General features: G+C 44.8%; 1 pseudogene; it reads right to left on the bottom strand.

Moving 5' to 3' along the window:
* Window positions 1-4,129: 4,129 nt before the first annotated feature.
* LOC134345042 (zinc finger protein 239-like) overlaps window positions 4,130-24,965 on the bottom strand; it is a 44,936-nt pseudogene continuing 24,100 nt past the window's right edge.

Below are 24,965 nucleotides of genomic sequence, written 5' to 3'. Positions count from 1 at the left end.
AACGTTTGGGAAAAAGCGTCCATTAGGAATTTGAGAGGATGAGCTGGAGGGCAGTAAACATTAAGAATACCATAAGACCATAAGACAAAGGAGGAGAAGTCGGCCATTCAGCCCATCGAGTCTGCTCCACCATTGTATCATGAGCTGATCACATTCCTCTCCATATATTGAAGCCTTAACAATCACAAATCTCCCATACTTATCCTTAATACAGTCTAATAACTTAAAAGATAAGTTCTTCCAAATTAAAATGGCCACCCCTCTACTCCTGGTATTAAAGAATGAAAAATAGACCTGATGAAATCCACTCTGTTGCAGTTTTAGATGTTTTTTATCATTTAAAATGTGTCTCCTGCAATAAGGCTATGTCCACCCTTTCCTTTTTCAGGTTTAGGAGGATTTTTTTTCTCTTAATTGGTGAATGACTCCCCTTAATGTTCCAAGTGCACAATTTTAATATATTACTGGTCATAATACTTTATAACAATCATTTGACTCCGGAAGAGAAGAAACCCGACTTAAGATCAGCTGAACAGCAAGAAGTGAATTTATAAAACACCAAAAAAACAAGGCGTCAACAGCGCTGAACAAGAGGACTTACCCCACACTTAAAGGGGATATCTGAACCTTCTAGCACCCCATATTCTGCCCCACTGCCAATATGGCATTTAACGTAGTCAAAAATGAAAACAGGGCTTAATTTATCAATCCACCGATTTGTTACCATCATGTTTAATGCTCCTTCAGGCTGGAGCAGCACCGCTAATTAAACAAATAATGAAACTATATTAATCAAAACAAATACGTTACCCACCCTATAAGATTGTCATGGTCTGGTCAGTGAAGTCAGCATTCCGGTTCATCGATCCTTATTCCAGGTTTTCCGGCTTTCCCTTGTCCTGCATGTGCCTTAATTGAGGCACATGATTCTCATTTTGGGCCGGCTACATAAACAGCTCCTGGGTTCAGCTTCAGTTGTTGGACTGTTCCCTCCCCTTCCCCTTCCTTCTAAAGCCTCACCTGCTACCTTCGCCTGTAACGCCCTCAGGTTTAACCGCCAGGACAAGACCGGAGCCTTGCTGTATCTAAATAAGGAACTGTCTTCCGTTTTCTGGAACTGTCTCTTTGTGTACTCGCCTTCGCTAGGTAGGTCCAGCCGTTTACTGCTACCTTGAGCTGAGAACTGTCTCTGTGTCCACGCCTTCACTAAGTAGATCCAGCCGTTTGCCGCTATCTTGAGTTGGGAACTGTCTCTGTGTCCACGCCTTCGCTAGGTAGGTCCGGCTGTTTGCCACTACCTAGTGCTGTGAACTGTCTCTGTGTCCATGCCTTCGCTAGGTAGGTCCGGCCATTTGCCACTACCTTGTGTTGCGAACCGTCTCGTCGTGTTCAGCACTCTGTGTATGAGTCCCAGCCCTACCTCTACCAAGGAGGGGTCCCAGCTCTGTGTACCATGTTCCTGTCTCCTTCAAGACCAAACCTCTGCGCTTCTGTCTCCCAAGACTAAAACTCTGTGTTCTGCGTTCCTGTCTCCCAAGTACAAGACTCCGTTTTCCATGTTCCTCCTCTCTCTTGACCAAGGCTCTGCATTCCTGTTCTCCCTCGGCCAAGTCAGGGCTTCGTGTTCTTGTCCTGTCCATGTGCCTTGTCCTGTGCAGGAGTTCCACATCCAGTCCTGTAGCCACACCTTGTCTTCAACTAGATCCGGAGTCCAAGCCAGAGACAAGACCCAGGTTCTGGGCCCCTGTCCAGTCTCTGGCTCGGAGTCCTAGCCCAGGCTCCTAGTTCCTAGTTCCTTGTCCTGGTCCTGCTTTCCTTGCCAAAGTCCTAGCCCAAATCTGTATTCCTGTCACAGCTCCTAGTCTGTCTTGAAATTGGGTCTGCTCCCAGTGCCCCCGTTATGACAAAGATATCTTGCCATTGAGTAATTAAAAGGTAAAATAAAGCGACCATCGAGCAAGTTATCGTCCATAACCAGGGCTACACAATATATACATTCTTTAGCCCAACATGTCTACAAAAGTCTTAGCTTTGTCAGGAGATTCAAATATCTTGGTGGTCCCGTTGTAGGTGACTTCTAGCACCACTGGGTGTAGCATAAAGTAATTCAGATATAGCAGTTTGGCACGGACTAGAAGGGCCGAGATGGCCTGTTTCCGTGCTGTAATTGTAATATTGTTATATGCTTATAAAGTACTGCCATTTCTTTATCTGGTCAAATCCCTTGTGCTTCCCAACAATGGCTGCCGAAAAATCTTGAAAAAACATAAGCTTGGATCCCTCCACTAAAGCCTGGGCATCAGTCCCATGGCATCTCAAAGCCTCGATCACTGTTTGCTTGTCACGGAAATTATGGAACCAGACGAGGACGGGTCATGGGTGTTGGTCTGGGCCCGGTTTTTGGAGCCAGCGTACAATGAGCTCTTTCAACTTTGATGCGTCCAGCCTTTGTTTCCAACTCAAGGAAATTAGGCAGCCAGCCCTCAAAAAACTTCACTGGCTGGCTGCCTAATTTCCTTGATTTTTTCCATATGTTATTTCTCCTACCTCTATTCTCAAGATCATCGATATGGTCAGACAGGCTTTGAACTTGCTTTTCCAGCGCCTGGATACGGCTTTTGGCCTGATCGGCTACAGTCTCTACCGCGGAGACTCAGCCCTCGTCCTCATCATTCTTGTATCAATATTTTTAAGCTCCAGTGTGTGGTTCCGGAGTGTTAGAGAGAGTGGACCCAGCTTCTCATCCATCATTTTGGATATGTTCTCCATAACTTCCTGAATTACTTGACGAAAAGCAGGGTCCAGCGTACCACCATAGCTAACAGCAGCTCGCTCCTCAGCCCCGGGCGAGCACTCTGTGCAGTCCATCTTGGTCGCCTTTTCAGTACCTTTTGATGGCATGGTGTTGAAGCAGCTCAAAAAACTCATCAATGTTCATGTTATTAAATCCAGCACTTGGGTATTTTAAAAAAAACTTTAAAGGGATAGGTTTATATGCGAAATTATCAGTGTAGCGCTGCTGAGCTCAGCAAAGCAGACTTTTTACTGCGCCACCATCTTGAAACCCCTGGGATCCTGCAGCAGTTTAACTCAATCTGATTACCTACACAGGTACAATCAAGTGGCAAATATCTTCCAACAAATACGAGGAAATCTGCAGATGCTGTAACTTCAAGCAACACACAAAATGCTGGTGGAACGCAGCAGGCCAGGCAGCATCTATAGGAAGAGGTACAGTAGACGTTTTGGGCTGAGACAATTCGTCAGGACTGACGAAGGGTCTCGGCCCGAAACGTTGACTGTACCTCTTCCTATAGATGCTGCCTGGCCTGCTGCATTCCACCAGCATTTTGTGTATCTTTCCACAAATTATTGCTTTAAAATACAAACTGATGAATGACCTCCATCACTTCATAAAGGCACCACAAATTCAAGACTGAGCCAGTTTTAGAGTCAAAATCTTACAAATTATATGATAATCAATACATTATTACAGATAGGACAATCCATAATAACCATCTGGATATGATGTTACAGGATAAATAAGCAGGAACAACTCCCTCAATAAATATAACCATTCCCAACACACACGTTCCTCTTATTTTTCTGTGTCAATCAGCTTCCAAATATTGCTACTCTTGTCATTCGTTGCCATGCCCCACTGCTGATTCCCTTCTCCTCATCATACGTTCTTACCCCGACCATCGTCCAGAGCCCCAAACTCTGCCCTGTGCAGAACCGCCTCTGATTTCTGATGCTGCTCCATTCACATCCAACTAACGGTTTCCCATTCTGCTTTCAGTCTTTAGAGGACAGTGGTGTTTTCAAAAACCCTTTAGAAGCAGGGAAAATGACTCATAATGTGGAAATGAGCCCTGAATAGGGAGGTTAACTCCCAATATCATTCTTCCTCAGCCCAGAGGTTAGAGGGGCAAAGAACATCTCAGACAGAACTGCAGTCATATCGACTTCGTCAGTCTGCAGAAAATTCAAGGGAAACCCCTTCGCACACCGAGTGGTGACTGTTTGGAACCCATCACCACAGGGAGAGTGAGAAATGAACAACAGGCGAGGATTTAAAAGGACTGTCGTGGAACTGAATCAGTGGCAGGGTCCAACCGACCTGAGTTGACTCTCTACTGTACACTAGGTGTATAATAAATTCACTAAGCACCAGAGACAGAGTTCAAAATAGAACTGATTTATTTGTCTCAGATGCAGAATATTAAACTCCAGTCCCATAAAAGGTGAATGTGCAGCAGAAGAAACTTCTCCCATGCCCAGTGACCCGGGTGCAGAACTGGGTGTGGTGAGCAGCACCAATAATTGCAGAGTCCAGCACCAACTGTCACTCTCAAAACTGCATTCAGCAACAGTGATGGACAAATATCCAGCATGCAGCTTATTGAAACTTTCTCCCATTGTGAACCCGGTAGTGTGTTACAAGGTTACATTACTGAGTGAATCCCTTCCCACATTCACAGCAGGTGAACGGCCTCTCCCCTGTGTGAACTGACTTGTGTGCCAGTAGTTGACATGACCGAGTGAATCCCTTCACACATTCTGAGCAGCTGAACGGCCTCTCCTCAGTGTGAACTGTCTGGTGTACCAGCAGATCAGATGACCAAGTGAATCCCTGACCACATTCTGACCAGATGAACCACTGCTCCCCACTGTGAACTGACTAGTTTGCCATTAGGTCGGATGATCGAGTGAATCACTTTCCACAGTCTGAGCAGGTGATCAGCCTCTCCCCAGTGTGAACTCGCTGGTGTCTCTGTAGGGTGGATGACTGAGTGAATCCCTTCCCACATTCTGAACAAGTGAATGGCTTCTCCCCAGTGTGAACTCGCTGGTGACTCTGTAGGGTGGATGACTGGGTGAATCTCTTCCCACAGACTGAGCAGTTGAACGGCTTCTCCCCAGTGTGAACTCGCTGGTGTCTCTGTAGGTTGGATGACTGAGTGAATCTCTTCCCACAGACTGAGCAGGTGAACGGCCTCTCCCCGGTGTGAACTGACTGGTGTGTCAGTAGGTGAGATGACAAAATGAATCCTTTCCCACAGTCTGAGCAGGTGAACGGCTTCTCCCCAGTGTGAACTCGCTGGTGTCTGTGTAGGTTGGATGACTGAGTGAATCTCTTCCCACATTCTGAGCAGGTGAATGGCTTCTCCCCAGTGTGAACCCGCTGGTGACTCTGTAGGGTGGATGACTGAGTGAATCTCTTCCCACAGACCGGGCAGGTGAACGGCTTCTCCCCAGTGTGAACTCGCTGGTGGCTCTGTAGGGTTGAAGAGTGAGGGAATCTCTTCCCACAGTCTGAGCAGGTGAAATCCCTCTCTGCAGTGTGAGCTGACTGGTGTCTCTGTAGATGAGATGCCTGAGTGAATCCCTTCCCACATTCTGAGCAGGTGAACAGTTTCTCCCTGGTGTGAACTCGCTGGTGAGCCATTTGTTCAGATGACCGAGTGAATCCTTCCCCACAAATTCAGCAGATGACCAGCCTCTGCCCAGTGTGAACTGACTGGTGAGTCCACAGGTGGGATGACTGACTGATTCCCTTCTCACCCACAGAACAAGATGAATGGACTTTCCCAGTGTGAACTTGCTGATGTACCTTCAATTGAGATGACCAAGTGAATCCATTCCCAATGTCTGAGCCTTTCTCCTGTGTAAAATGACGGGCATGCCAGTTGGTCAAATGACCGAGTGAATCCCTCCCCACAGTCTGAGCAGGAAGGACCGTAGATTGAATCCCTTGCTCCACTCTTTAAATATATCGACAGAGACAGCAAAACTGGTGTGCCGTGTTCGAGATTCCCGGAGACAAATTCCTTCTAGTTTTTGACCTGTAAAAAGATAGACAAAATCCATCAGTGGGTGAAGGACAACATTTCAAATGTGATCACTTGAGTTGTCAAGGTGTGATCTGGTATCATACTGTTAACGTGAGGTTCAACCCAAGTTGGACAGAAAAAATCATTTTCTAACTGGGCACAGAGCTGGTAGCTGGAATGACCATTAAACTCTCTGATGCTGTTCCCGGCTCTGTAAGAATGGGGCATTTCTGCCATTTCCAATCTGTGACCTGGCTCAGTTTGACTCTCTCCATTGGTATTATTCTCTGTTTCTGCTGAGCTGCAAGGGTGCCTGACCCCACAGTAACTGAAACAGTCTCACACAAATAGCCTTTGTTAACGTGCAGCTAGGATTTTCTTTTATGTACTGTTAATTTAAAGTGCCACAGTTTAACGCCATATAAAAAATTCCTTCTGAGGTGAATTGGTGGTCCGCACAGCTGTTTAAAGGACTTCAAGTGAATATTAGTATTATTTCAGGTTCTTGTCACAGTCACAGAAAAATACAACACAGAAACAGGCCCTTTGGGCCAACTAGTTTGTGCTAAACTATTTAAACTGCCCACTCCCATACTCCTACCATCCAGGTACCTATGCAAACCTCTTTAATGCCGAAATAGAGCTCGCATGCACCAGTTGTGCTGGCTGCTCATTCCACACCCGGATGACTGTCTGTGTGAAGAAGTTTCCCCTCATGTTCCCCTTAACGATTCACCTTTCACCCTTAACCAATGGCCTCTGGTTGTAGTCCCACCCAGCCTCAGTGGAGAAAGCCAGCTTGCATTTACCCTATCACCTCTCTATCACAATCAAATCTCCCCTCAATCTTCTATGTTCCAAGGAATAAAGTCCTGACCTGTTCAATCTTTCCTTATAACCCAAGTCCTCCAGACCTGGCAACATCCTTGTGAATTTTCTTTGAACTCTTTCAACCTCTTTTACATCTTTCATGTAGGTAGGTGACCAAAACTGCACACAATACTCCAAATTAGGCCTCACCAATGTCTTACACAAGTCAACATAACATCCATCTATGGTTGTCAACACTTTGGTTCATGAAGGCCAATGGGCTGAAATCTTTCTTTCCGTCCCTATCTAACTGTGACACCACTTTCAGTGAATTGTAGACCTGTATGCCCAGATCCCTTTCTTCAACAACACTTCTCAGTGTCCTACCAGTCACTGTGTAAGACCTTGGTCTTACCAAAGTGCAACACCTCACACTTGTCTGCATTAAATTCCATTTTCCAATTCTCAAACCATTTTCCCGGCGGGTCCAGATTGCACTGCAAGACATGATAGTCTTCCTCGCTGTCCACTACACCACCAATCTTGGTGTCATCCACAAATTTGCTGATCCAGTTAACCATGTTATCATCCAGATTACTGATATAGATGACAAATGACAACAGTGAAACCCAACACAGATTGGGGGACCACTTCTTGGAGCACCTCTGCTCCGTCCGTCACAACAGACAGGATCTCCTGGTTGCCACCCACTTCAGCTCTGCTTCCCATTCCCATTCAGATATGTCCATACATGGCCTCCTCTACTGCCATGATGAGGCTAAACTCAGGTTGGAAGAGCAAAACCTCATATACCGTCTAGAAAGTCGCCAGCCCCCTGGTATGAACATAGAATTCTCCAACTTCCGGTACTTCCCTCCCCCTCCCTTCCCCCATCCCTATTTCACTCTGCCCCCACCCCCCGCTGCCTATCACCTCCCTCATGGTTCTGCCTCCTTCTACTACCCATTGTGTTTTCCCCTATTCTTTCTTCACCTTTCCTGCCTATCACATAGTCATAGTCATATTTTATTGATCCCAGGGGGAAATTGGTTAAGGCACCTCCCTGCTTGCCCTCCCGCACCGCTTTATCTTTCCATTTACTGGTATTTCACCTGATACCTACCATCCTTCTCCTTCCCACCCTCCCCACACCTTCTTTATAGGGCCTCTACCCTACCACCTTCAGTTCTGACGAAGGGTTCCGGCCAGAAACGTTGACTGATCGTTTCCATGAATGCTCCCTGACCTGCTGAGTTCCTCCAGCGTGTTGTGAGTGTTGCTTTGACCCCAGCATGTGCAGAGTATTTTGTGTAATAACAGATCCAGCACTGATCGCTACGGCAACCACTAGTCACAGGCCTGCAGTCAGAGAGGCAACAGTCTGCTAGCACTCTATGGCTTCTCTCAAAGCCAGTGTCTCATCCAATTTCCTGTCTCATCTTGAAGGCTGAGTGACTGAACCTTCTTGACCAACCTCCCATATGAGACTTTGTCAAGTGCCTTGCTAAAGTCCATGTAGACAACATCCACTGCCTTGCCTTCATCCACTGGTTAGACATGACCTACCATGCACAAAGCCATGCTGCCTATCCTTAATCAGTCTACATCTATCCAAATACTTATATATCCGGATCCTGAACATCCGTTCCAATAACTTTACCCCTACTGATGTCAAGTTCACCAACATACAATTTCTTAGTTTATTTTTAGAGCCTTTCTTGAACAGGGGAACAACACTGGCTGCCCTCCAGTACCTCACCTGTCACTGTGCTTGGGCCCCAACAATTTCTGCACTTGTCTTCCACAGGGTCCCAGGGAACAACTTGTCAAGCCCTGGAGATTTATCCGCACTAATTTGCCTTAAGACAGCAAACACCTCCACCTCTGTAATCTATACAGGGTCAATGAACTTGATGCTGCTTTGCCTCACTTCTATGCACTCCTTGTCCATCTCCTGAGTAAATACAAATACAAAAAAAAATCTCCCCCATCTATTTTGACTCCTCATGTGGATTACCATTCTGATCTTCCAGAGGATTAATTATTTTCCCTTGCAATCTTTTTGCTCTTAACATATCCGCAGAAGCCCTGAGGATTCTTCTTCACCTTGTCTGCTGGGGCAACCTCATGCCTTCTTTTATTTCTTTCATAAGTGTTCACTTGAATTTCCTGTACTTCATAAGTACCCCATTTCTTCCTATCTGCCTGTACCTGGTATGCACCTCCTTTTTATTGATCTGGGAGATGAAAGCCAAAGGGGTGATAGAGCTGCACGTAGGAGGTGGGGGTCGGTGGGGTTTTAAACTAAAGTTGCAGGGAGAATGGGAGCCTGCATAACAGAACAGATAGTGGAGGGGTTGTGGAGACAGTTGTTGTTCAGACCTCAGAGAAAGTCTGAAACGAAAAAGTTGAGCATGGTACAGTGAATATGCTGTGCCCTGTATATTTCAATACAAGGAGCAGCGTAGGAAAGGCAGATGTATTCAGGGTATGGATCAACACCTGGAATTATGACACTAGGACGTGGCAACTGTGGACTGGGACAGGCTCTTTATGTCAAAGGAGTGCTTGGTAATTATATGCAGGAAAAAAGGATGTCAGGAGTGAAGGTAGGACCGATTAGAGATAAAGGTGGGAAGATGTGCCTGGAGGCTGTGGATGTGAGCGAGGTCCTCAATGAATACTTCTCTTCGGTATTCACAGATGAGGGAACTTGATGATGGTGAGGACAATATGAGTGAGGTTGATGTTCTGGAGCATGTTGATATTAAGGGAGAGGAGGTGTTGGAGTTGTTAACATAGAAAATGTAGAAAACATAGAAAATAGGTGCAGCAGTAGGCTATTCGGCCCTTCAAGCCTGCACCGCCATTTAGTATGATCATGGCTGATCATCCAACTCAGAACCCTGTACCAGCCTTCCCTCCATACCCCCTGATCCCTTTAGCCACAAGGGCCATATCTAACTCCCTCTTAAATATAGCCAATGACTGGCCTCAACTGTTTCCTGTGGCAGAGAATTCCACTGATTCACCCCTCTCTGTGTGAAGAAGTTTTTCCTAATCTCGGTCCTAAAAGGCTTCCCCTTTATCCTCAAACTGTGACCCTGCATTCTGGACTTCCCCAACATCGAGAACAATCTTCCTGCATCTGGCCTGTCCAATCCTTTGAGGATTTTATACATTTCAATGAGATTCCCCCTCAATCTTCTCTAAATCCCAGTGAGTATAAGCCCAGATGATCCAGTCTTTCATCATATGAAAGTCCTGCCATCCCAGGAATCAATCTGGTGAACCTTCTTTGTACTCCCTCTATGGCAAGGATGTCTTTCCTCAGATTAGGGGACCAAAACTGCACACAATACTCCAGGTGTGGTCTCACCAAGGCCTTGTACAACTGCAGTAGTACCTCCCTGTTCCTGTACTCGAATCCTCTTGCTATGAATGTCAGCATACCATTTGCCTTTTTCACCGCCTGCTGTACCTGCATGCCCACTTTCAATGACTGGTGTATAATGACACCCAGGTCTCGTTGCATCTCCCCTTTTCCTAATCGGCCACCATTCAGATAATAATCTGTTTTCCTGTTTTTGTCACCAAACTGGATAACCTCACATTTATCCACATTAAATTGCATCTGCCATGAATTAGCCCACTGACCTCACCTATCCAAGTCACCCTGCATCCTCTTAGCATCCTCCTCACAGCTAACACTGCCGCCCAGCTTCGTGTCATCCGCAAACTTGGAGATGCTGCATTTAATTCCCTCATCTAAGTCATTAATATATATTGTAAACAACTGAGGTCCCAGCACTGAGCCTTGCGGTACCCCACTAGTCACTGCCTGCCATTCTGAAAAGGTCCCGTTTATTCCCACTCTTTGCTTCCTGTCCGCCAACCAATTCTCTATCCACATCAATACCTTACCCCCAATACTGTGTGCTTTAAGTTTGCACACTAATCTCCTGTGTGGGACCTCGTCAAAAGCGTTCTGAAAATCCAAATATACCACATCTACTGGTTCTCCCCTATCCATTCTACTAGTTACATCCTCAGAAAATTCTATGAGATTCTTCAGACATGATTTTCCTTTCACAAATCCATGCTGACTCTGTCCGATGATTTCACCACTTTCCAAATGTGCTGTTATCACATCTTTGATAACTGACTCTAGCATTTTCCCCATCACCGATGTTCGGCTAACCGGTCTATAATTCCCCGGTTTCTCTCTCCCTCCTTTTTTAAAAAGCACCCTCCAATCCTCAGGAACTAGTCCAGAATCTAAAGAGTTTTGAAAAATTATCACTAATGCATCCACTATTTCTTGGGCTACTTCCTTAAGCACTCTGGGATGCAGACCATCTAGCCCTGGGGATTTATCTGCCTTTAATCCCTTCAATTTACCTAACACCACTTCCCTACTAACATGTATTTCCCTCAGTTCCTCCATCTCACTGGACACTCTGTCCCCTACTATTTCCGGAAGATTATTTATGTCCTCCTTAGTGAAGACAGAACCAAAGTAGTTATTCAATTGGTCTGCCATGACCTTGCTCCCCATAATCAATTCACCTGTTTCTGTCTGTAGGGGACCTATATTTGTCTTAACCAATCTTTTTCTTTTCACATATCTATAAAAACTTTTACAGTCAGTTTTTATGTTTCCTGCCAGTTTTCTCTCATAATCTTTTTTCCCCTTCCTAATTAAGCCCCTTGTCCTCCTCTGCTGGACTCTGAATTTCTCCCAGTCCTCAGGTGAGCCACTTTCTCTGGCTAATTTGTATGCTTCTTGTTTGGAATTGATACTAGCCCTAATTTCCCTTGTCAGCCGCGGGTGCACTACCTTCCTTGATTTATTCTTTTGCCAAACTGGGATGAACAATTGTTGTAGTTCATCCATACGATCTTTAAATGCTTGCCATTGCATATCCGTCGTCAACCCTTTAAGTGTCATTTGCCAGTCTATCTTAGCTAATTCACGTCTCATACCTTCAAAGTTACCCTTCTTTGAGTTCAGAGCCTTTGTTTCTGAATTAACTATGTCACTCCATCTTAATGAAGAATTCCACCATATTATGGTCACTCTTACCCAAGGGGCCTCTCACGACAAGATTGCTAATTAACCCCTCCTCATTGCTCAATACCCAGTCTAGAATAGCCTGCTCTCTAGTTGGTTCCTCGACATGTTGGTTCAAAAAACCATCCCATATACATTCCAAGAAATCCTCTTCCTCAGCACCCTTACCAATTTCCATATGTAGATTGAAGTCACCCATTATAACTGCTGTTCCTTTGTTGCAAACATTTCTAATTTTCTGTTTAATACCATCCCCAACCTCACTACTACTGTTAGGTGGCCTGTACACAACTCCCACCAGCGTTTTCTGCCCCTTAGTGTTATGTAGCTCTACCTATATCCATTCCACATCCTCCCGGCTAATGTCCTTCCTTTCCATTGTGTTAATCCCTCTCTAACCAGCAATGCTACCCACCTCCTTTTCTTTCATGTCTGTCCCTCCAGAATATTGAATATCCCTGAATGTTGAGCTCTCATCCTTCGTCACCCTGGAGCCATGACTCTGTGATCCGAACTATATCATATTAATTAATAACAATCTGCACTTTTAATTCATCCAGCTTGTTACGAATGCTCCTTGCATTGACACACAAAGCCTTCAGGCTCGCTTTTATAACACTCTTAGCCCTTATACAATTATGTTGAAAAGTGGCCCTTTTTGATTTTTGCCCTGGATTTGCTGGCCTGCCTCTTTTACTTTTCACCTTACTACTTTTTGCTTCTACCCTCATTTTACACCCCTCTGTTTCTCTGCACTGGTTCCCATCCCCCTGTTGTGAACTAACTTCCTCTCTCCTAGTCTCTTTAATTTGATTCCCTAAATACATTAGGATGGATAAGTCCCCAGGGCCTGACGGAGTATTCCCCAGGCTGCTCCACGAGGCGAGGGAAGAGATTGCTGAGCCTCTGGCTAGGATCTTTATGTCCTTGTTGTCCATGGGAATGGTACTGGAGGATTGGAGGGAGGCGAATGTTGTCCCCTTGTTCAAAAAAGGTAGTAGGGATAGTCCGGGTAATTATAGACCAGTGAGCCTTACGTCTGTGGTGGGAAAGCTGTTGGAAAAGATTCCTAGAGATAGGATCTATGGGCATTTAGAGAATCATGGTCTGATCAGGGACAGTCAGCATGGCTTTGTGAAGGGCAGATCGTGTCTAACAAGCCTGATAGAGTTCTTTGAGGAGGTGACCAGGCATATAGATGAGGGTAGTGCAGTGGATGTGATCTATATGGATTTTAGTAAGGCATTTGACAAGGTTCCACACGGTAGGCTTATTCAGAAAGTCAATAGGCATGGGATCCAGGGAAGTTTGGCCAGGTGGATTCAGAATTGGCTTTCCTGCAGAAGGCAGAGGGTGGTGGTGGAGGGAGTACATTCATATTGGAGGATTGTGACTAGTGGTGTCCCACAAGGATCTGTTCTGGGACCTCTACTTTTCATGATTTTTATTAACGACCTGGATGTGGGGGTAGAAGGGTGGGTTGGCGAGTTTGCAGACGACACAAAGGTTGGTGGTGTTGTAGATAGTGTAGAGTAGTGGTCACCAACCTTTCTAAGCCCAAGATCCCCTACCTCTACCTCAGTGAAAGGCAAGATCTACCTACTAAATCGTTTAGAGGAAAAACAGCTCAGATTGTACTTCCAATTTGAGGCCTTTTATTTGGGTGAATTGTATTTGAATTACAGAAAATACTTTTGTCAAACTTTCAAATTAATTCAAACAAGAAAACACTGTAACTGGCATATCAAACAGGCCATAGCTGTCTTTCTTTAAGAATATTACAATACTTCACACCTTTAATTCTAAGTTTCATTATTTAATTTTATTTCAACACGAAAAATAAATGAATAAAAATTGACGGTTGCACTCAGTGTTATGACTGGGGCTGAATACTTTCTGCTAGTTCCCTGAAATTTTGCTCATAACTACAGACAGCCAGTCTGAGACAGTCTGTGAGGTGTAGGGTTGCCAGCTGTCCCGTATTTCCCCCGCTAAAGTAGAACGTTCCTATGAAACCTTTTGTGCCGAAATGCTTTACACCAAAGAAGCAATTACCATTAACTTATATGAAAAAAAATTTTGAGCGTTCCAAGACCCAAAAAAATAACCTAGCAAATCATACCAAATAACACATAAAACCTAAAATAACAGTAACATATAGTAAAAGCAGAAATGATATGATAAATACACAGCCTATATAAAGTAGAAATAATGAAAATTAAGCCAAAACTGATTCGTGGGGTAAAAAAAAATCGGCACATCACGCATGCGCACACTGGTGCCCGTGCAAGGCTTCATGGTCATGGTAGTCTTTACGGGGTAAACGCAGATGTCCCGGGATTTGACTACTACTTTTGTCCCTTATTTGGGAGTGAGAAAATTGGCAACCCTAGTGAGGTGTCTGTCAGTAAGTCAGCTCCTGTACTTAGATGTAATAATTTTCATCTGTGAAAATGCAATTTCACATAGATAAGTTAACCTGAAGTAGGCACTGACTTTTATTGCTATAAAACCAACGTGCACACCGCGCATTGCTCGGCCCCATCAGTAGTAATTGCCACCAGTTTATGAATGGGGATGTTATTTTCACAGACATATTTTTAAACTCATTGTAAATATCCTCACCTCTAGTTCTCTCCTTTAATTGCAAAAGAGTGAGGAAGCCCTCCTTTGTTGTAAAATCCTGGAAAGCCATTCTGACAAATACAACATGCTGAGCTGTTTGTATTACATCCAGGGATTCATCGAACTGTAGTGAAAAATATTCACAGAGTGACAAATACTTTAACACTTGTCAATCCACGTCCTCTGACAGTGACTCTACCCTCCTTGTTACTGTTGCAGGGCCAAGCGGTATATTACTTATTGCGGTTGTGATGCTGTTTTTGTTTCTAAAGTCATTAAAAATAGTCTCTGTGGTGTGTGGTGGCCATTGCTTCCTTGAATAAATCGCCATCTGTAAAAGGCTTCTTCTGTTTCGCCAAAAGGTGACTTACATGAAATGATGCTTCAATAGCAGCCTTATTTTGAGCAGCATGATTTGTGAAAAACGATTGCTGGGCCTTCAACCCCGATTTCAGCTCCTCAACTTTCCCGGCACGAATTGTGCTCTCTGGAGGGTAGGTGTCTTTAAATTCCTGGTGGTTGGTGTTGTGGTGCCGCTCCAGATTCTCTCTTTTAGTCAGTGCTTGTGTTTGCTGGCACAACATACATACACACTTGTCTTTCACCAAGGGAAATAGAAATTCCTCTTCTTATTCTGGATGGAATTTGTATGTTTTTGCCTTCTTTCGTGGAGCCTCCGCCATGCTATCAGGGTATCACGAGCGAGTGCCGATTGCGCCGCCTCTGATCTGAGCCGATATTCACCTAATTAATTAGCTTGTTTATTTCGGCTTTTTTTCTTAAAGGTGTGCTGTGCACATCCCGACTACCGCTGCAACCCTGCATGCTTCGCAGCCCGGAGGTTGGGGACACTGCCGTATATTGATGTTTGTGACAGTCTGTACTGTTACCTAATCTGATTGGTCACTTTGATGCAGCACAGGCTACGCTGAAAACGCGGTGCATGGCGAGGGAACTACACACATGCGCACTGGGCAGAAAGAACGGAACTAAACCCCCGCAACCCAGAAACAATCTCTCTTTACAAACAGCTTTTTAGTGAAAATATTGTTATATTACCATTATCCTAATTAGTATTACTTACTTTTATAATGCTCACATTACAACAGTATTTGTGTATTTATTTTTGATTTTTCTTCGGGATCTCCTGGGAAAGTCTCAAAGATCGACCGGTCGATCGCAATCGACGGGTTGGTGACCACTAGTGTAGAGGACTGTCGAAGATTACAGAGAGACATTGATAGGATGCAGAAATGGGTTGAGAAATGGCAGATGGAGTTCAACCTGGAGAAGTGTGAGCTGGTACACTTTGGATGGACAAACTCCAAGGCAGAGTACAAAAGTAAATGGCAGGATACTTGGTACTGTGGAGGAGCAGAGGGATCTAGGGGTACATGTCCGTAGATCCCTGAAAGTTGCCTCACAGGTGGATAGGGTAGTTAAGAAAGCTTATGGGGTGTTAGCTTTCGTAAGTCGAGGGATAGAGTTTAAGAGTCGCGATGTAATGATGCAGCTCTATAAAACTCTTGTTAGGCCACACTTGGAGTACTGCATCCAGTTCTGGTCGCCTCACTATAGGAAGGATGTGGAAGCATTGGAAAGGGTACAGAGGAGATTTACCAGGATGCTGCCTGGTTTATGATCAGAGATTAAGGGAGCTCGGGCTTTACTCTTTGGAGAGAAGGAGGATGAGAGGAGACACGATAGAGGTGTACAAGATAATAAGAGGAATAGATAGAGTGGATAGCCAGCGCCTCTTCCCCAAGGCACCACTGCTCAGTACAAGAGGTCATGGCTTTAACGTAAGGGGTGGGATATTAGAGGAAGGTTTTTTACTCAGAGAGTGGTTGGTGCGTGGAATGCACTGCCTGAGTCAGTGGTGGAGGCAGATACACTAGTGAAATTTAAGAGATTACTAGACAGGTATATGGAGGAATTTAAGGTGGGGGCTTATATGGAAGGCAGGGTTTGAGGGTCAGTACAACATTGTGGGCCAAAGGGCCTGTACTGTACTGTACTATTCTATGTTCTATGTTCTACGTAAGTGGGAGGCCTTCAAAATGAAATTTTGAAAGTACAAAGCGGGTATGTGCTTGTCAGAATAAAAGGTAAAGATGAAAACTGTAGGGAACTTGGTTTTCAAGAGATATTGAAACCCCGGTGAAACACAAAATGGAGTTGCATAACAGAGATAGGAAGGCAGGTTCTTATGGAGTATAAGAAATGCAAGAGAATGCATAAGAAATAAATCAGGATGGCTAAAGGAAGGCATGAGGTTGCCGTAGTAGAAGAAAAGATGAAGGAGAATCCTAAGAGATTTTAGAGATAGATTGAGAGCAAAAGGATTGCAAGGGACAAAGCTGGTCTTCTGGAAGACCAGAATGGTAATCCATGTGTGGAAACAAAGCAGATGGGGGAGCTCTTAAATATTTTCTTCACCTGTATTTACTCAGGAGATGGACACAGAGTCTATGGAAGTGTGGGAAAGTGGCATTAACGTTGTGGACTCTGTACAGATTAAAGAAGAGGAGGTGGTTGCTATCCTGAGGCAGATTGGGGTGGATAAATCTCTGGGGCATGACAAGGTGCTTCCTCGGACACTATGGGAGGCAGCTGCAGAAATTGTCGCGGCCCCCAGCAGAGATAATTAAATCATCGTTGGTGACAGAGGGAGGTGCCAGAGGATTGGAGAACAGCCAATGTTGTTTTGCTGTTTAAAATAGAACATAGAGCATAGAAATCTACAGCACATCACAGGCCCTTCAGCCCATAACATTGTGCCGACCATGTAACTTACTCTAGAAACTGCCTAGAATTTCCCTAGTGCATAAACCTCTTTTTTTCTAAGCTCCATGTACCTATCTAAGAGGTTCTTAAAAGACCCTGTTGTATCTGCCTCGGCCACCACCGCTGGCAATGCATTCCATGCACTCACCACTCTCTGAGTGAAAAACTTACCCCTGACATCCCCTTGGTACCTATTTCCAAGCACCTTAAAAATATGCCCCCTTGTGTTAGCCATTTCAGCCCTGGGAAAAGCCTCTGGCTATCCACACGATCAATGCCCCCCATCACCTTATACACCTAAAAAACGCTCTAAGCATAAACAAGGAAATTATACATTGCTTTGAGGATATTTTGGAAGTATACAAAATTATGAGGGTATAGATAGGGTAAATGCAAGCAGTTCTTTTTCCACTGAGGTTGGGTGGGATGATGACCAGATGTCATGGGTAAGTGGCTTCCCCATTTAACGAAAATTTAACGGGAACACGTGCAAAACCTCTTCACTGAATTGATTGTGAGAATGTGGAATGAGATGCCAGCACAAGTGATGAATATTAGCTCGGTTTCACCATTTAAGAGAAGTTTGGATAGGTACCTGGATGGTAGGGGTATGAAGGGTGATGGTCCCGGTGCAGATCTTTGCATTAGACAGCTGAATGTTTTCAGCATTGACTAGATGGGCTGAATGGCATGTTTCTGTACTGAACTTCTCCATGTTTCTGTGACAGAAAAGCTGGCCAAACTTGATTGGAAGAGGAAACTGATAGGAATGACAACGGAGCAGCAATGGCTGGAGTTTCTGGGAGCAATTGGGGAACTGAGTGATAGATACATCCCAAATAAGTGGAAGCATTGGAAAGGCAGGAGGACACAATGGCGGCTGAAATATTGGGAAGCTTTTAAAAGCCAGTAGAAGACGACTGAAAAAAAAGTCGGATGAGCTCAAGGCATGGAATTATGATATTGCAGTCATTAATGAGTATTGGTTGTGCCCAACAGCCTGACGTATTTAGAGGAACAAAATATGCGGGGCCTCAATATCTCTTGAAAACCAAGATTTTCTGCACCAGCTACCATTCAACTTTTATTTTGACGGGCACATACAAACTAGACTTCACTTCTGAAGAACTCCCACTTACCAAGTACTCCTTTGCCAGAAAACAGCCTGTCCCAAACCACACTTGTCAGATCCTTTCTGATACCATCAAAATTGACCTTTCTCCAATTCAGAATCTCAACCCGTGGTCTTGACCTCTCTTTTTCCATATTTACTTGGAATCTCATGTCATTGTGATCACCAGATGCAAAGTGTTCCCATACACTAATTTCTGTCACCAGCCCTGGATCATCTCCTAACAGCTTATTGCACACTTCTTTGTCAGGAATTGTGTACTGACTGAGGGCCCATTTGACAAACTGTACCCCATCTGATCCTTTTAGAGTATGGGAGTCCCAGTCAATATATGAAAAATTAAAATCGCTTACTATATCAACATTTGTTTCTTGGCAAAGTCTGCAATCTCCCTACCTATATGTTCCTCTAAATGCCTCAGACTGTTGGATGCAACCTTGTCCCAGTAATGGCTAAAATATCATACTTCCATGCCCTGAACTCATCTGGCTTTCCTACGATACTTCTTGCATTATGATATACACAGCTTAGGACGGTCACTGCACCATGCTCAACCTTTTGATTCCTGACTTTGTCCAAGGTCTGAGCAACATCAGTCTGGTGTCAAGAAAACAAAATCTCCCTCAATGTCACAAAAACAAAGGACCTGCTTGTAGACTACAGGAGGAATGGAGACAGGCTCACCCCTATTGATATCTGGGGTTGAAAGGGTGAACAGCTTCAATTTCATCGGCATAAACACCACTAACGATCTCACCTGGTCTGTACATACCTGCTGTGTTGTGAAAAAAGCACAGCAGCGCCTCTTTCACCTCAGACGGTTGAAGAAGTTTGGCATGGGCCCCAAAATCCTAAGAACTTTCTACAGGGGCACAACTGAGAGCATCCTGACTCGCTGCATCACTGCCTGGTATGGGAATTGTACTTCCCTCAGTCACAGGACTCTGCAGATTGTGGTGCAGACAGCCCAGCGCATCTGTAGATGTGAACTTCCCACTATTCAGGACGTTTACAGAGACAGTTGTGGAAAAATGGCCCAAAGGATTATTGGGGGCCTGTCACCCCAACCACAAATGGTTCCAGCTTATACCATCCGGGAAACAATATTGCAGCTTAAAAGCCAGGACAACAGGCTCTGGGACAGCTCCTTCCACTAGGCCATCAGACTGATTTCATGTTGATACAATTGTATTTTTATGTTATATTGACTGTTCTGCTGTATGTACTATTTATTAAAAATAACTATACATTGCACATTTAGACAGAGACGTAACATAAAGATTTTTATGTATATGTTAGGGATAAATTTGACCCAGTGAGGAAGATAAAGAATGGTAGGGTGAAGGAAACATGGGTGACAAGTGAGGCTGAAAATCTAGTCAGGTGGAAGAAGGCAGCATACATGAGGTTTAAGAAACAAGGATCAGATGGGTCTATTGAGGAATATAGGGAAGCAAGAAAAGAGCTTAAGAAGGGGCTGAGAAGAGCAAGAAGGGGGCATGCGATGGCCTTGGTGAGTAGGGTAAAGTAAAACCCCAAGGCATTCTTCAATTATGTGAAGAACAAAAGGATGACAGGAGTGAAGGTAGGACCGATTAGAGATAAAGGTGGGAAGATGTGCCTGGAGGCTGTGGAAGTGAGCGAGGTCCTCAATGAATGCTTCTCTTTGGTATTCACCAATGAGAGGGAACTTGATGATGGTGAGGACAATATGAGTGAGGTTGATGTTCTGGAGCATGTTGATATTAAGGGAGAGGAGGTGTTGGAGTTGTTAAAATACATTAGGACAGATAAGTTCCCAGGGCCTGACAGAATATTCCCCAGGCTGCACCATGAGGCGAGGGAAGAGATTGCTGAGCCTCTGGCTAGGATCTTTATGTCCTTGTTGTCCACGGGAATGGTACCAGAGGACTGGAGGGAGGCAAATGTTGTCCCCTTGTTCAACAAAGGTAGTAGGGATAGTCCGGGTAATTATAGATCAGTGAGCATTACATCTATGGTGGGAAAACTGTTGGAAAAGATTCTTAGAGATAGGATCTATGGGCAGTTAGATAATCATGGTCTGATCAGGGACAGTCAGCATGGCTTTGTGAAGGGCAGATCGTGTCTAATAAGCCTGATAGAGTTCTATGAGGAGGCGACCAGGCATATAGATGAGGGTAGTGCAGTGGATGTGATCTATATGGATTTTAGTAAGGCATTTGACAAAGTTTCCACACGGTAGGCTTATTCAGAAAGTCAGAAGGCATGGGATCCAGGGAAGTTTGGCCAGGTGGATTCAGAATTGGCTTGCCTGCAGAAGGCAAAGGGTCATAGTGGAGGGAGTACATTCAGATTGGAGGATTGTGACTAGTCGTGCCCCACAAGGATCGGTTCTGGGACCTCTACTTCTCATGATTTGTATTAACGATTCGATGTGGGGGTAGAAGGGTGGGTTGGCAAGTTTGCAGACGACACAAAGGTTGGTGGTGTTGTAGATAGAGTAGAGGATTGTCGAAGATTGCAGAGAGACAATGATAGGATGCAGAAGTGGGCCGAGAAGTGGCAGATGGAGTTCAACCCGGTGAAGGGTGAGATGGTACACTTTGGAAGGACAAACTCCAAGGCAGAGTACAAAGTAAATGGCTGGATACTTGGTACTGTGGAGGACCAGAGGGATCTGGGAGTACATACCCACAGATCCCTGAAAGTTGCCTCACAGGTAGATAGGGTAGTTAAGAAAGCTTATAGGGTGTTAGCTTTCTTAAACCGAGGGATAGAGTTTAAGAGTCGCGATGTAATGATGCAGCTCTATAAAACTCTGGTTAGGCCACACTTGGAGTACTGTGTCCAGTTCTGGTCGCCTCACTATAGGAACGATGTGGAAGCATTGGAAAGGGTACAGAGGAGATTTACCAGGCTGCTGCCTGGTTTAGAGAGTATGCATTATGATCAGAGATTAAGGGAGCTAGGGCTTTACTCTTTGGAGCGAAGGAGGATGAAAGGAGACATGATAGAGGTGTACAAGATAATAAGAGGAATAGATATAGTGGATAGACAGTGCCTCTTCCCCCGGGCACCACTGCTGAATACAAGAGGACATTGCTTTAAGGTAAGGGGTGGGAAGTTCAAGGGGGATATTAGAGGAAGGTTTTTTACTCAGAGAGTGGTTGGTGCGTGGAATGCACTGCCTGAGTCAGTGGTGGAGGCAGATACACTCGTGAAGGTTAGGAGACTACTAGACAGGTATATGGAGAAATTTAAGGTGGGGGGTTATATGGGAGGCCGGGTTTGAGGGTCAGCACAACATTGTGGGCTGAAGGGCCTGTAATATGCTGTACTATTCTATGTTCTATGAAGCATATAAGTAATAAAATCAATTCAGTTGAATTCAACCTCTCCACTTCCTGTTCTGGCATTCGGGCTCCTATTCCCACTGCAACTTTAGATTAACCACGCCCCCTCCCCACTCGCACTAGCAAGCCTCAGCACTTGGATATTAGTTCCCTTCTAGTTCTGTTCCCCTAACTAACCAACCCCCTATCACCCCTTTGAATTTCCTCTGCCAGGTAATCCCCCCCCCCCACAATGGTTTATACATTGTTTATACCTGTTGTTGTGGGGAATGTTCTCAAGTGTACTCTGTGATGGCGATTTAACCTCATTCCTCTTCCTGACTCTCACCCAGTTTCCTGTGTCCCGCACCTCGGGTGTAATTCACCTTATGTCATATCTATCACCCCTTCCGACACCTGGATGATCCGGAATTCATCCATTTACAGCTTCAACTCCTTAAAATGTAGGGTTACAAGCTGCAACTGGGTGCACGTTTTGCATGTGAGGGCATCAGGGACACTGGGGGTCTCCCCGCCTTCCCACCAATGTCCCCTCTAAATCTTGTACTGTGCAATTTTTTTGCCCAGTGACATGTGCACACTGAATTTCATATGGAGAGGTATTCATTTTAACAGCTAACAAATCACTGTCAATAAGAACTTTGATCTCCTCTGGGTTCGATCAAGTTCATATGTAGCAGGCCTGTAATGGGTAATGAAGGATTTTCTCAACAGAGCTTTTGCACAGGGTCCATATGTGATTTGCTTGCTAAATGATGCTTTGAAAAGTCAGATTTCCAAATATCACTCCACTTCTTCCCACTTGTAAATTCTCCAGCAAATTTTGCATCACCACAATACACACAGGTGACACCAGTTTCTGTATTGTGCACAAATATTTCCCATGAATACTCCCCTGGTGGTGAACTCATTGATGGCAAAGCCAATGAAAATAAAGGGAAGGGCAGTAGTCTGTCTCATTGGAGCCTGGCACATTTGTGATGTGAAAGCTACTTGTTGCCCAGGGCAAAGGTGTTTGATAACATTATGTACCCAGAGAGAATGGGTTCTCACCGGTAGAAAGGTCTAGAACAAGAGGAGGTAGAACAAGCAACACACACAAATTGCTGGAGGAACTCAGCAGGCCAGGCAGAATCTATGGAAAAGAGTGCTAATGCTGAGTTCTGCTGGCAATTTATGGCAATGAGGAAAGTTCAAGACAGCTATATTCCAAATAAGAAGAAAGTTCTATTTTAACTTCATCAGTCCACAGGACTTCTTTCCAAAATGCATCGGGTTTGTTTAGATGTTCTCTGAACCTTTTGAATAGAACTTTTTGGCTGCAATGAGCAAAGGTATGTTTGGAGAAAAAAGGGTGCAGTATTTCATGAAAAGAACACCTCTCCAACTGTTAAGCACGGGGGTGGATCGATCATGTTTTGGGCTTGTGTTGCAGCCAGTGGCATGGGGAACATTTCACTGGTAGAGGGAAGAATGAATTTAATTAAATACCAGCAATTTCTGGAAGCAAACATCACAGTGTCTGTAAAAAAGCCAAAGATGAAAAGAGGATGGCTTCTACAACAGGATAATGGTCTTAAACACACCTCAAAATCCACAAGGGACTATCTCAAAAGGCGCAAGCTGAAGGTTTTGCCATGGCCCTCACAGTCCCCCAACCTAAACATCATTGAGAATCTGTGGATAGACCACAAAAGAGCAGTGCATGCAAGACAGCCCAAGAATCTCACAGAACTAGAAGCCTTTTTTCAAGAAAGAATGGGTGAAAATCCACCAAACAAGAATTGAAGGACTCTTAGCTGCCTACAAAAAGCGCTTATAAGCTGTGATACTTGCCAAAGGGGGTGCTACTGAGTACTGACCATGCAGGGTCCCAAACTTTTGCTTCAGACCCTTTTCCTTTATTGTTATTTTGAAACTGGAAAAGATGGAAATAAAAAGGTTTTCTTGCTTAAAATATTAAAGAAATGTGTCATCTTTAACTTTATGGCTTTTTTTTTAAACACTGCTCGGGGAGAAGGGTCTGCACTGCGCAGGCACGTGACATAGCACGCCAAGGTTTAAAAAGAGGAATTTTCAACAGTTCTTGTTTCAGTCGAAGCAAGCAGCTGAGAAGAAGAGTGTGAAGAAATCGGGTAGAAAAAATATTGTTTTTAAACACTGCTCAGGGAGAAGGGTCTGCACCGCACAGGCGCGTGATGTAAGGTTCCCCAAGGTTTAAAAACAGACCACCATATACAGCGGCCATCGTCGGAGTGGACTGAGTCAGAGTGGGACTGCTTTGGCTCAACAGGCTTCGGCGAGAACAATTCAGAGGCCTGGGTAGGTTCTGGTAAGTTTTTTTGTTCAGATTATTTAGAGTAGAGAGAATGCCAGGCAGGATGTTGGAATGCTCCTCTTGCAGGATGTGGGAAGTCAAGGAGCCCTCCGGTCTCCCTGACAATGACACCTGCCAAACCGCGTTAGGGAACTGGAGCAGGAGCAGGATGGCCTCCAGATCATTTGGGAGAATGAGGAGATTATAGATAGTAGCTACAGGGAGGTAGTTACGCCAAAGGAGCAGAGCACAGGAAATCGGGTCACTGTCAGGCGAGGGAAGAGGAAAGGGCAGGCAGAGCAGGGTTCCCTGTGGCCATTCCCCTCAACAACAAGTATACTGCATTGTATACCTCATCAGCCGGAAGCTCCCCAGGGCCCGTGTATGGATCGTGGGGCTGAGAGACAGGGAAGAGCATAGGACTGTCCCAGGATTCTGGGCCACGGTATCCGGAGTTCACAGCAATTGTCCCTCAGTTGGTGTTACTAGCCCCAGCCACAGAGACCCTCTCTTACCTGCAGCCGATCCTCACGATGCCTTTTGAGTACTGCGCGCATGAGCGATATTCAATAACATCCGCAACACTGACGCCTGCATTTTCGATCAGTGCTTCAGCAATAGCGAAAATTGTAACACAGAGCTTTCTGGGTAATCACGGTGCCATTAAAAGCTTCTGCAAGCACCGATTCCATGTCTATACCTAATTTTTTTTTGTGTAGATAACTCAGCAGCTCTTTTAATGCAGAATGCAGTTCCCATAATCAATACACTTAATATCAGTAAACTTTCCACATGTCTAATGCCGAAGTAGAACCTTCTTACAAATGCAGATATAAAACACAAGAGATTCTGCTGTTGCTGGAAATGTAGACGCACAGACACAAAATGCAGGAGGAACTCTACAGTTCAGGCAGCAACTAAGCAGAGGAGTACACAGTCTGGACATGCTGAAGGGGCTCGGCCTAAATGTTGTCTATTGACTCCTTTCCAGATTTGCTCCCTGATCTGTTGATTTCCTCTAGTATTTTGCAGAAATTAACCACCTTTT

Source organism: Mobula hypostoma, chromosome 4 (assembly GCF_963921235.1).
Source record: "Mobula hypostoma chromosome 4, sMobHyp1.1, whole genome shotgun sequence".
Taxonomy (NCBI): Eukaryota; Metazoa; Chordata; class Chondrichthyes; order Myliobatiformes; family Myliobatidae; genus Mobula; species Mobula hypostoma.
This window is presented reverse-complemented; position numbering and strand designations above follow the sequence as displayed.